The sequence below is a fragment of the Pelophylax lessonae genome, assembly GCF_965119305.1.
Source record: "Pelophylax lessonae genome assembly, chromosome: 6".
In the NCBI taxonomy this organism is placed as follows: domain Eukaryota; kingdom Metazoa; phylum Chordata; class Amphibia; order Anura; family Ranidae; genus Pelophylax; species Pelophylax lessonae.
Window position 1 is genome coordinate 321,527,740 of NC_138773.1, and position 13,512 is coordinate 321,541,251.

The 13,512-nt window shown below is 45.3% G+C and overlaps 1 protein-coding gene across 1 annotated transcript in view; it reads left to right on the forward strand.

Moving 5' to 3' along the window:
* The window catches only part of EPB41L5 (erythrocyte membrane protein band 4.1 like 5), a 123,571-nt gene that overhangs the window by 16,485 nt on the left and 93,574 nt on the right, over positions 1-13,512 (forward strand). The window lies entirely within an intron of this gene.

A 13,512-nucleotide genomic window follows, 5' to 3' on the forward strand; every position in this document is an offset into this window, starting at 1 on the left:
TTCCAGGGACAGTCCCTGCAATTAAGAGCCTGTCCCAGGTAATTTATATTGTCCCTGGAAGCGCCTGTTAATTGGGCTGCCCATAAATGTTATGCAGAAGTAGTGCAGCTGAATGGGAGAATTATTCCAATTCTGCTACTGTGGCCTTAAGTTTGAAATTCCCTAATCTCCTGTAATTCTCTCTATATTGAGTAGACTCTATAATCTGATAAATAGGCGGGATTAATTATGTGGAGTGGGCGGAGCTTCGGGGAAGTGGGTGTGGCAATCGATAGCTGTGCTGCAAAGTGTCCCTGGAAATGTTTTTTAAATGTTGGCAACTATGTACCAGTAGTGACACTGACCCCAGCCAAATGCAAAACTAGTGATAGTCAGAAAAAAATGAGTATGGAAAACAAATGTCAGTGGCCTCCACCTGTAAAACCATTCCTGTTTTGGAGGTCGTCTCATTGTTGCCCATCTAGTACACCTAATGTTAAGTTCATTAACACTAAAGCAGCTGAAACTGATTAACAACCTCCACTACTACTTAACTGACCAGATCATTATCCTAGGAGTTAAATTAACTTGATTCTAGACCAGGGGTCCTCAAACTACGGGCCGCATGCGGTCCGCCAGGGTCCTGAACCCGGCCCGCCAGCCAGGATGTATAATTTTTTTTTTTCCTGATTCACCTAATTAGAGCCAGAGGCTCTAATAGGCTTCAGAAAAGGGTGGACCCGAGGTGCAGAGCACTGCGCTCTAGCCTACCCAATTCGCTATTGTCACACGGATCCTCCTCCTAGTCAATCAGGAAGAGGGTCCGAGACCCGCCTCCTGATTGGCCGAAAGGCGAACTCATGCCATTGGCCGAGGAGGAGGCGGGAGGACTCGAGGAGACGCCCCTGCAGGTAAGTGCACTGACTGGTCTCTCTGCATTGAATGGGGGCACGCTGATCTCTCTGCAATGAAAGGGGGCACGCTGATCTCTCTGCAATGAAAGGGGGCACGCTGATCTCTCTGCAATGAAAGGGGGCACAATGATCTCTCTGCATTGAATGGGGGCACGCTGATCTCTCTGCATTGAATGGGGGCACGCTGATCTCTCTGCATTGAATGGGGGCACGCTGGTCTCTCTGCATTGAATGGGGGCACGCTGGTCTCTCTGCATTGAATGGGGGCACGCTGGTCTCTCTGCATTGAATGGGGGCACGCTGGTCTCTCTGCATTGAATGGGGGCACGCTGGTCTCTCTGCATTGAATGGGGGCACGCTGGTCTCTCTGCATTGAATGGGGGCACGCTGGTCTCTCTGCATTGAATGGGGGCACGCTGGTCTCTCTGCATTGAATGGGGGCACGCTGGTCTCTCTGCATTGAAAGGGGGCATGCTGGTCTCTCTGCATTGAATTAGTTCATATTTTTTTTCAAACTATAGTCCGGCCCCCAACAGTTTCTGAGGGGCCGTGAACTGGCCCCCTGTTTAAAAAGTTTGAGGACCCCTGTTCTAGACTCTGATTGCAAAGTGTTCCTTTAATTTTTGTGAGCAGTGTATCCTAGTTTGTAGACACTATAAATTTAACGCAAACATTTTTGGGCCAACATTTTATGAAGAAAGTTGATAGGTGGTGTTTGTTTGTTTTTGTTTTTTCCCCAGAATGTTTTATTTAATTTATTTCTTTTAGATCTAATCAATTGTCTCCCAAGAGAAAGCTCTATTAATGTGCAAGAAAGATATAAATGTAATTGGGTACAGTGTTTCATGACTGCGCAATTACTAATTATGGTCATGAAGGGGGAGAAACCTTTCATGGTGGTTTAAAATTTAATTTTATTTATTTTTGTTTTGATCATATACGCGCACCCACGCCTGGGGGGGAAAAAAGAGGAAATTGCTCTGCTCAGGTGTGAATATGAATTCAGAGCAGCGTGTCTAAAGAAACCTGATCTGCCCAGGATTTCTATTACCAGGCGGAAATGCGTGATGAACTGTAGTAAGTGTCTTGGAATGGTGTGAAAATAAATAAATAAATAAATAAATAAAAAAAAGGATCTTCTATGTACAATGCAAATTTTTTTTTAAGTGCAGCTCACCTTTTGAATTTTTCTTAGAACCGGTTCTACATCTGGTTGGGCTGGCGTAGTAGAAAGTTGTAGGTCTCTACCGCACTTCCTAAAATAACTGCGTAACAGTCCTGAGGGGACACCCCCGACTTATCAACTGCCACGGATCTCACCTCGTGTGGGTGGTTTTTTTTTTTTTTCCATTTCTTTGAATGTGCCGTCTCTGGAGTAGACCAATGTGCAGCACAGAGTCTCAAATATTTAGAATATTGTTACATTGTGTTTTACTATCTACTAAAACCCAATTGAAGGAATTTAATAAAGTGCTACTGACCATTTTCTGGTGCTATGGTCCTTTTAAAATAGGCTCAACCACTCCTCCATCAGGGTTCAACACAGGAAATAACATGGATGGATGCAGACAAAACAAATCTGTAATAGTACTAATATTCAAACCTTCTCAGCAGTGGCGGCTGGTGCTCAAAAATTTTTTTGGGGGGGGGGGCGCAAACAGAAAAATAGGCATTGCTTTGCGGCAAAAAACACTGTAAAAAATTGTGTGACTTTGAGGTCACAAAAGTGTGAAAGGGGCCTTCAGTAATCAAGGTATAGCGTGCCCCCTTTCGATGCAGAAGGACCAGCGTGCCCCCTTTTCGATGCAGAAGGACCAGCGTGCCCCCTTTCGATGCAGAGAGGAGTCACTTACAGTCAGGCTCGGCGCACAGCAGCAGCTATCAATACTCGGTCAGGTCGGGATTCGGGAACACTGAGGCTCTGAGTCCTCTCACTCAGCGACGGCGTCCGGTCCTTCTGAAGCAGCAGCAGAGAGTGAGACAGACGTCTGGGCCGGCTCAGGCGGGAAGCAGAGACAGAGAAGGTGATGCTCAAGCACGGCCCCTATGACGTCAGATGTCCACCAATCGCAGGACGCAGAATCGCAAGTGGGAGTGTTCGGGGCGCAAAGCTCTGCGCCCTGAGCACAATCTAAAGGGCTGCCAATCAAGCTTAACAAAAAACAGGCACATGACCACAAAACTCCCACCCCTCTCCATAGCAGCAGTGTTGGCCCACTGCCATTAAAGGAAAACCTTCTTCTTTTTTTTTTTCTTGTCTGGGGGGGCGGCGCCCCACATTGACCAGTCACCACTGCTCCTCAGAGTAACAATGTAACAGTTAAAGTCATCCTAAAGGCAGAAGATAAAAATTCTATGCATTAAGATTAAAAAAAAAGCCTTCTGTCTGCAGCTCCCCCCCCAATACTTACCTGAGCCCCATCCTGATCCAGCAATGTTGCACAAGAGACTTGGTTGTATGGGACTCTCCCTGATTGACAGCAGCGAGAGCCAATGGCTCTGTATCTTAGCCAAAGTCAGTGAGCCAATGAGGAAAGTGTGGGGGGGGGGGGGCGAACTGCGACTCTGTCTGAATGGACACCCAGAGAGCAGCCGCTTGGCTTTGGTGTCCTCATAGCTAGCTGTGGGGGCACTCGGCAGGAGGGAGGGGCCAGGAGTGCCGGCGGGGGATCCAGGCTGCTCTGTGCAAAACCAACTGCACAGTGGAGGGAAGTATATAATAATAGGTTATATAAAAGACCAATCTTTATTTTACTAGTAATGGCGGCGATTTGTGGCAGACAGATTGGACACCTCACTGACCTTTTTGGGGGGACCAGTGACATTACTACAGCAATTGGTGCTCAAAATGTTCACTGTTACTGTAATAAGGACACCGGCAGGGAAGGGGCGATCAGAGGGTTAAATTTGTCCCTAGGGGGTGCTTTCTAACTGTGGGAGGGATGGGCTTGCAGCATAAACACAGAAACCTGTAATTCTAAATAAGAGGATCCCTGTGTTCTTCACTCACAGAACAGCGGTCTGCCGTGTTTACAACAGCAGACCGCCGTTTTGTCTCGACAGGGAGCGATCGCGGGTGCCCGGCTGCAAATCGCGGCCGCCGGACCCGCTGATTGGCTCCCCCTTCTGGTGAAAGGACGTGCGCCTTCACTAGCGGTCCCGGGAAGTGACATGGTGCTTGGCAAGACACAGCCGTCCTGTATATGCACTGCTAGCGGTCGGCAAGTGGTTAAGCTGGAATATATTATTTTTTTTTTTTTTTTTTTTATTTTTTTTTTTAGATTTGCCAAAACCATATAATATGAGATCAAATCTAAACACTTTTAATGTGTATGCAGCCAGGCAGACCCTTGTAGGTAAATCTAAAGGTGAGCAGCAATAATGAACGGTGACTGCACTTTACTGCTCCCCTCTCAGCACAGATCTGCCAGTAAGTGAGAATGGATCCTGTGACATCTGTCCCCTGCTGATTGATGGCTCTTCTATTATCACACGCTGTCTATCTTTATGACCAATTTATCTTGATTTGTTTCCTACAGCAGAGTCCTCAGGGCAGGCTGGGGTGTTATCAGTATTCTCCGAGGTGTCACTATGCTGGACAAGTGTCACTTCAGTGCTGCTGGATAGTGACCTCTACCCTCCCCCACCTGTCTCCTGAGACCCCAACATATATGATTAGAGCCTAAATATAGAGCACTTCTATCTTTGGAGGCTTTCACACTGATTCTCCATAGAGGACATTTATTCTTACACTCTAATGTCCCCCCCCCCCCCAGAGTCACACACTATTATTATTATTATTATTATTATTATTATTATTATTATTATTATTATTATTAATTCATTTAAATAGCTCCGACATATACCGCAGTGCTGTACAGAGATCACTGAGCCAGTCATATCAGTCTCTGTGCCAGAGGAGCTTACACTCTAATGCCCCCCCCCCCACAGTCACTTAATATTATTATTATTATTATTATTATTATTATTATACAGTTTATATAGCTCTGACATATACCGCAGTGCTGTACAGAGATAACTGAGCTAATCACATCAGTCTTTGTACCAGAGGAGCTTACACTCTAATGTCCCCCCACAGTCACACACTATTATTATTATACATTTATATAGCTCTGACATATACTGCAGGGCTGTACAGAGATCACTGAGCCAGTCACATCTGTCCCTGTACCAGAGGAGCTTACACTCTAATCCCCCCCCCCCCACAGTCACATACAATTATTATTATTAATATTATAATTATACGGTTTATATAGCTCTGACATATACCGCAGTGCTGTACAGAGATTACTGAGCCAATCATATCAGTCTCTGTACCAGAGGAGCTTACACTCTAATGTCCCTCCGCAGTCACACAAGATTATTATTATACATTTATATAACTCTGACATATACCACAGTGCTGTACAGCGATCACTGAGCCAGTCATGTCAGTGTAAGCTCCTCTGGTACAGAGACTGATGTGACTGGCTCATTGATCTCTGTACAGCACTGCGGTATATGTCAGAGATATACAAATATATAGATTATTATTATTATTATTATATATTGCTCTGACATATACCATAGTGCTGTACAGAGAACACTGAGCCAGTCACATCAGTCTCTGTACCGGAGGAGCTTACACTCTAATGTCCTCTATAGAAGCACATAATAATAATGTGTTACTGTGGGAGGACATTAGAGTGTAAGCTCCTCTGGTACAGAGACTGATGTGACTGGCTCAGTGTTCTCTGTACAACACTGCGGTATATGTCAGAGCTATATAAATGCAGAATAGTGTGTGACTGTGGGGACAGAGTGTAAGCCCCTCTGGTGCAGAGAGCAATTTGCTGGTATAGGTCAGGGCTACAGTATAAAAATGTATAATGATAGGGTGTGACAGTGTAAGCTCCTCTCTGGTACACTGTCGCACCCTATCATTTTTTTTTATATACATTTTTTATACTGTAGCTCTGACCTATAACAGAGTGCTGTACAGAGAATCCCTCTCTGCACCAAAGGGGCTTACACTCTGTCCCCCACTGTCACACACTATTCTACATTTTATATAGCTCTGACATATACTGCAGGGCTGTACAGAGAACACTGAGCCAGTCACATCAGTCTCTGTACCAGAGGAGCTTACACTCTAATGTTCTGTCATACAATAATAATATACATTTATATAGCTCTGATATATACTGCAGTGCTGTACAGAGAACACTGAGCCAATCACATCAGCCTCTGTACCAGAGGAGCTTACACTCTAATGTCCCCCCACAGTCACATCAGACTGTACCAGAGGAGCTTACACTCTAATGTCCCCCCACAGTCACATCAGACTGTACCAGAGGAGCTTACACTCTGTTCCTTCCCCCACCGTCACACACTAATAATAATAATAATAATAATAATAAATAATAATTAAGCTCTGACATATACCGCAGTGCTGTACAGAGAACATGGAACAAACCTAATCCGTACGGTTTTCCAGGGACTTTCCTGGTTGGTGGGGGGGGGGGGGTGCCGCTATCATTACACAAGGAATGTGGATAAGATGGAGACGTGATCCGTCACAATTAGAAATCAGAGAATTTTTTTATGTGATTCATTGTGTATATTTGATGCTTCATCAGAGTTTGTCCTTAACCACTTGCCGTTTGCTCACTAGAGCTCTACTGCGGCAAAGGGGCTCTTGTAGGTCTGACGACGTAGACCTACGTCGGCAGACACTCCCCCCTTCTTGGCGGCGCCGAAGGCTCGCTCCCGCTGTATTCAGTCACAGCGGGAGTCAGGCCAGGGGAGGAGCAGCGGCGATCGCCGGGGAATCCAGTCTGGAGATCGGCCCGCTTGTGTAAACAGAGCGGGCGGATCTCCTAAGTGACAGATTGCAGGATTCAGCATAGCTGAACCTGCGATCTGTCCCTGTGTCACTCAGTCACCTCCCCCCACACATGTCAGTAAGCACCAGGCATACATTAACCCCTCCCTCTCCAATAAAATTAACCCCTTCCCTGCCAGTGTCATTTTTACAGTAACAGTGCATATTTATAGCACTGATTACTGCAGTAATGTCACTGGTACCCCCAAAAGTGTCAAAAATGTCAGTCAAGGGTCCGATCTGTCCGCCGCAATGTCGCAGTCCCGCAAAAAAAATCGCAGATCGCCGCCATTACTCGTTTAAAAAAAAAACACCAAAAATGACAAATCTTTCCCTTAGTTAGTAAACGCAATAAATTTTGCGCAAACCAATCAAAATACGCTTATTGCGATTTTTTTTTTTAGTTAGTAAGGACCATACCCTCACTAACCAGAGCAGCAGCATTCCTCGCAGATGCTTCTGCCGAAGCTTTGAGGGTATCTACCAGGACCACTGGCCTAATTTGGCCAGGAGAGCTCTGTGGCTGAAGTTGTGGGGAGGACTCGGAGACATCGCTTCCAAAAAATAGATTATGTGGAATCCCCTTCAGTCAATTTACTGTTCGCACCGGACTTGGAAACGGTTCTAGATAGAACTGCAGCCAAAAAATAAAGGGTTTCCTCAAACCCAAAAAAGCAGGAGAAAGCGCCCTTTCGTCAGTCCAGGAAATTTAATAAAAGAACTGGGACCAAGGAAGCGCTGGACACAACAAAACAAAAACTGCAAGGGAGACTTTATCCTCAAGCCTTCTACTCCAAGAGACAAAAAGCAATGACGGTCTCCAGGTGGGGGGCAGATTGGCGACTTTTGCTCATCAGTGGAGGAAGATCACAAGAAATGGATTTGTCCTTTGCAGGATAGCAGGTTACTCGCTAGTTTTCCTCTCGTCCCTGGTTGACGACACTACCGAAAGGCACAGACCACACAGGCTTTTTTTATCTGCACTAGAGAACCTACTAAAACAAAGTGATTTGTTACATACCACGGAAAGAAGAAAAAAACAGGAGTTTATTCACACAGCTCTACCTTTTGGCATTTTTACATGTGCCAATTAAAAAACAAAAAAGCCAACAAAAATACAAGGTTTGTGGTCCATGGCCCGTCTACCACTCTACATAGGCAGTACACAGCTCTATCTTTCGGCATCTCTTCGGCGACCTGGAATTTCTCAACATAATGGCAGAAGCCCTGAAAAACTTCCTAGACGATCTACTGTTCGTTGCCGATTTCCGCAGACAGCCTGGAAGCCAATCTGCACAAAAGCCTCTTTTTCCTACAAAGCCTTGGATGGATTGTGAACAAAGACAAAACACAATTGACATCAAGCCAAAGAGTCATGTACTTGGGCTACATACTGGATGCCAAAATAACAAATCACGAAGGCGATAGTATCTCTGATAGGAGCCAAATTCATGACCATCAGGCGGGGCATGGCAGTATTGGGACTAATGACGTCCGCCTTCCGGCCATCACCTGGGCACAGCTCCATATGAGGCCTTTACACAATCAGATCCTGGCCCGATGGGATGGCAACCCATCAGCCCTAGAGACAAATATTTTTTTCGGTTCCTCGTTCAATCAAAAGAGCACTACAATGGTGGCTCAATCCACTGATTTACCTTAAGAGACGCAGATGGATGCAGTCCGATCCAGAGCAGAGCACTACGAACGTGAGCACATATGGTGGATCGTTGTGTACAAAGGAAAATGAAACCCAAGCATCCTCAAACATGAGGGAATTAAAAGTCGGAGGAGGCGCTAAGAGCATTCCAACTGGTCATTCAGGGCAAAGATGTCCGGATTCAGTCAGACAACACCACAATGGTGGCATACCTGAACAGACAAGGGGGGAAATAAATGGACTTGTCTAATGAGTCTGACAGAAACGACACTGTCTTGGGACGGGAGAAACTTCAGATCCATCTCGGCCATACATCTAAAAGGAACTGACAACACGGTGGCAGACTTAAGTCGAAAAGCCATAAAACTGGCCTTAAATCAAGCAACCTTCTCGTGGATCTGTTTGTGTCAAAAATCTGAAACTCCCAAAATTCTCGCCGAACCCCACAGATGGAAACATCAGTGTAGACTCGTCCAACCAAAATTGGGCATACCAGTGTTATGCATTTCTCCCCAACTGCCCTAATACCAAAGGTAGTACAAAAGATCAGGGAAGAAAGGGCAATGGTGACACTTATTGCACCCCATTGGTCCCAGAGACCATGGTTCAACAGTCACTTGAAGAATCTGTGTTCGACCATATCTAATGCACCCAGACATGGTGGACCTCCTAACGCAGGGGTCAGTCAACCACCCGAACCACGAGGTCACGAAGCTTTCGGCCTGGTTCCGGAAAGAGTTGAGCTACATAGGCAGGGTCTGTCGAACACAAGGTGATGGACACCATTTTAGCCAGCCGAAAACCTGTAATCAGAGCCATCTACGAGAAAGTTAGTTCATCTTCTGGTACGGCAGCAAAGGAGACCCCAACAAGGACTATTCCAGCAATCTTAGATTTCTTCCAGGAAGGAGTGGACAAGAGAATTTCACATAACACTTTGAAGGTCCAAGTGGCGGCCCTGTCTTCCTGCCAAGATATCGGGCTGGCAGAAGGATCCCCTCTCAAGAAGATTCCTTCTCTCGTTAAATAGAGCCAGACCCACAAAGTTTACCAGAACCCCGACATGTGACCTCTCCATGGTACTTAAAGAATTCCTCTCTACACCCTTTGAACCATGGGAAGAATGTTCAGATAAATACCTTACACTAAAAACCGTACTCCTAGAGCCTGTATTTTGCTGGCATAAGCGCCACTATCTATGATAGAACCTTTGTCTGATCTGATGGATAAAATAATCCTCACCCCAGACCCAGCTTTTCTACCTAAAGTCTCTTCAACGTTCCACAGAACACAGGATGTGGTTATCCCCTTCCTTTCCAGGTTGGATGGATAGCAAGAAAAGCGATACATAAAATAAGCTAGATGTAAGAAATTCTAATGGCTTACCTTTTTAAGGGGACTAAGGCTTGGCAAAAAATGACCACACAATCAATCTTGCTTTATCCATGCATGCAAAATGTAGTCCCGGCAACAAGATTGATTGCGTTCCACCCTGGTTCCTCATAGCGAGTGACCTCTTTCCGGTACACGTCACCGCACCGGTAACACAGCGGAGATACTCTATCCCTGCGCCGACTGGTTTCCGGCTTTGGACACACACCACATAGCGACATTTGGCGGTTACGCTGCCGATGCCCATGTCTAACTCCTGCCCAAGGTGATGTATGCATTTTAATTGACTATCCTTTTCTGGTCTCTATCACCAATAAATTGTACTTTTTTTACACTGGACGTCTACCAGTGGCGGCTGGTGCTCAAAATTTTTTGGGGGGCGCAAACAGAAAAATGTAATAGGCATTGCTTTGCGGCAAAAAACGCTGTAAAAAATTGCGTGACTTTGAGGTCGCAAAAGTGTGAAAGGGGCCTTCAGTGTCAAAGCAGAGAGACCAGCGTGCCTGCCCCCTTTCAAAGCAGAGAGACCAGCGTGCCCTCCCCCTTTCAAAGCAGAGAGACCAGCGTATGTGCCCCTGGGATCAGTGCACTTACCTTGATGATCGGCGGCGGTGGCGCGGTTTCTCCTCAGTCCCCCGGTGCATCTCCTTGAGTCCTCCTGCCTTCTCCTCGGCCAATGGCATGGGGTTTGCCTTTCGGCCAATCAGGATCAGGTATTGGACCCGCTCCCTGATTGGCCAGGAGGAGGATCCGTGTGACAATGTCGATTTTCATTCGCTATTGTCACACAATGGGGGTAGTCGGGGCGCACTGCTCTGCGCCCCGGGATCACCCTTTGCATCACCCTATTGGAGCCTCTGGCTCTAATCAGGTGATGCAAAAAAAAAAAAAAAGCCCCATTGAAATCCATGTGTCCGGTGCCCCTGCGCCCCCCACACAATGGCCGCCACTGGATTTGTACAATCAGATCGTAGCGTATGTAGCCAACTTTATCCATAGAAAAGAAAATAAAATATTTAGAGTTTACAATCGGTAAAAGTCCCCTGTGTGGATACATTTTATACCCCACCCCATGTACAACATTGTGGCAAAATTGTAATTGATCGAACATATACCGGCATTCACTGCCATTTGAATCTTATCAGGTACAATCCACTTGAATGTTTTGAATGTCACGTTTCCTGTTTTTTGTAAAGAACTGTAACATTTTTTCAGGTATTACCTTTTTACATAGATCACTGTAACCCCCCATTTTAACTGCCCTTCTCTTTGTGTGTGTTTGTTTGTCTTTTGGGGGGAAGGGGTTTCCCTAAGCCTTTTTGAGCCTAAAATGGCAGTTGGCATAGAACAGGGGCTGCGCTGTCACCTTTTTCTGGGTCCTAACAATCTCTTGCTATGCGTGGGAACTCGCATACAGTGAAGATTAGGATTCGTCTTGCACACGTTTCAGTGAACTGATAGGTTTGAAGGTTCCTCTCGTGCCTGCAGCCTTCCCATCTGCCGCCAGATTGTGATAACGATGACGTTTCTTTCATGCCCAGACATGGATCTCCCCAATATAATTAGAAGATATTTCCTTCATGAAACCTGTTTAGGTTTTGTCGGTGAGTCATCTCTGGTTTCTATAAGTCAGACGAGTCCCATTGCTGGAATGCAGGACAGCAGAGCGACCGCTGCTCTTGGTCTGTAGGTGAATCTTCGCTCGTTGTCTTCCAGGTTTGGAATTTTTCACGGCAGAGGACTGTGTCCAGTCGTAGAAGGAATGACTAACCACATGCTGGAATTATAAGGATATTGGGGACTCACTGGATTGCTCAAGGACCGCAGAGGTGAGAGCGTTAAAGGACCCCAACTGAATGACCTTTATTATACTGTATATCCAAGGCCAGACTGAGGGGTAGGCAGGAGAGGCATCCGCCATGGACACATCAGAAAGGGGGGGCACAAAATAAGCAGGACCTGCAACTTATGCTGCTGTTCACAGCTCATGGGGAAGGGGGTGCCCTTTGACCTTTTTTGCCATTTGCGTGCTAAGGGGTCTCATCCCGTCTTGCTTTGTATCTTAAACAATTGTCATGTTTTTTTTTTTTATTTATTTTACCCATCTCCCTACTGCTGATCTCCTGTGGCCTCTTTCAGCCACATCAGATCTACATGCACTCCCTGCGCATCGCTGCTCTGGTCCAGATACCTGATGAAAGGTGCAAAATGGAATCATGTCAGCAACCCACTCCAAATGCGAAAATGTTTGTTGGCTACGTGTGGAGTACAGCATAGATGCACTTATGCGTTTCGGCCATCGGGCTTACTCATAATCTCATATGCTAGGATTAAGGCCTGATGGCCATAACGTCTAAGCATAGATACCCTTAGGCCTTAAAGTGGTTCTAAAGCCTCCAAGGGTTTTTTTATTTTTATACCCAAATGCGTTCAGATGAAGAACCCCCCCCCCCCCCCCACTTTCACTACGGTCTCTCCTTTTCATTGGGCAGATTGATAGCAGCAGGTCTACTCCAGTGACGAGGGGACAGGGCCGAAACCCGCTCCTGCGTCCATTGACATTGCGGGTCTTGGGAGCAAGCCCACATGAGTGCCCCCATGAGAATCGGCTTTCTATTGGGGGCATCGGCAAGAGAGGCGGAGCCAGGAGCGGTACCCGAGAAGAGGAGGCAAGTGTAGAACCGTTTTGTTTAATAAAGGGAACAAAAAAATTCCTTTACAACCACTTTAATCCTAGCATTATATGAGTAAGGCCTAATGGACGAAACGTGTAAGGGGAATTTATGCTGTACTCTAGTAGCCAATAAACATCACATTTTGGATGATGCTGGGTTAAAATATAAATAAATCCTATACCCACAGTTGATCCAGAGGAAGGCAAAAAACAACCTTGATAAAGCATGAGCCAATTTGCTTCCCCCCCCCCCCCCCCCCAAAGAGGCAGTCGGATAATCCCTGGATCAACATTACCTATAAAAGTATCCAGTTATAATATGTGGATCTAGGAAACAATCCAGGCCGTAAAACAATCTAGTGAGCTGGCCAGCACCATCTCTAGAGGGAGTCTATTCCACATTTTTTTTTTTTTTTTTTTTTTTTTTTATAGCTCTCACTGTGAAGCAACCTTTCCGTATTTGGAAATGAAATCTCTTTTCCTCCAGGTGTAGTCTGTTTATGACCTTAACCACTTCTGGACCGGAAGATTTCCCTCTTAATGGCCAGGCCATATTTTGTGATTCTGCGTTACTTTAACTGACAATTGCTCAGTCGTGCGATGCTGTACCCAAATAAAATTGACGTCCTTTTTTTTCCCCACTAATAGAGCTTTCTTTTGGTGAGATTTGATCACCTGTGCGATTTGTTTGTTTTTTTTTTTGCGCTAAAAACAAAAAAAGAGCGACAATTCTGAAAAAAAAAAAAAAAATTTCACTTTGTTTATATAACCTTCTCAAAAAAAGTAAAAATCCAATTTTTTTTTTTTTTACATTTTATGCCAATTTGTATTCCGCTACATATTTTTGGTAAAAAAAAAATCGCAATAAGTGTATTTTGATTTGGTTTTGTGCAAAAGTTCATCGCGTCTATGAACTACGGGAAAGATTTGTCATTTTTTTTTATTTTTGTTTTTTATTTTTTTTACTAGTAATGGCGGTGATCTGCATATTATTTTATTTTTTTTTGCA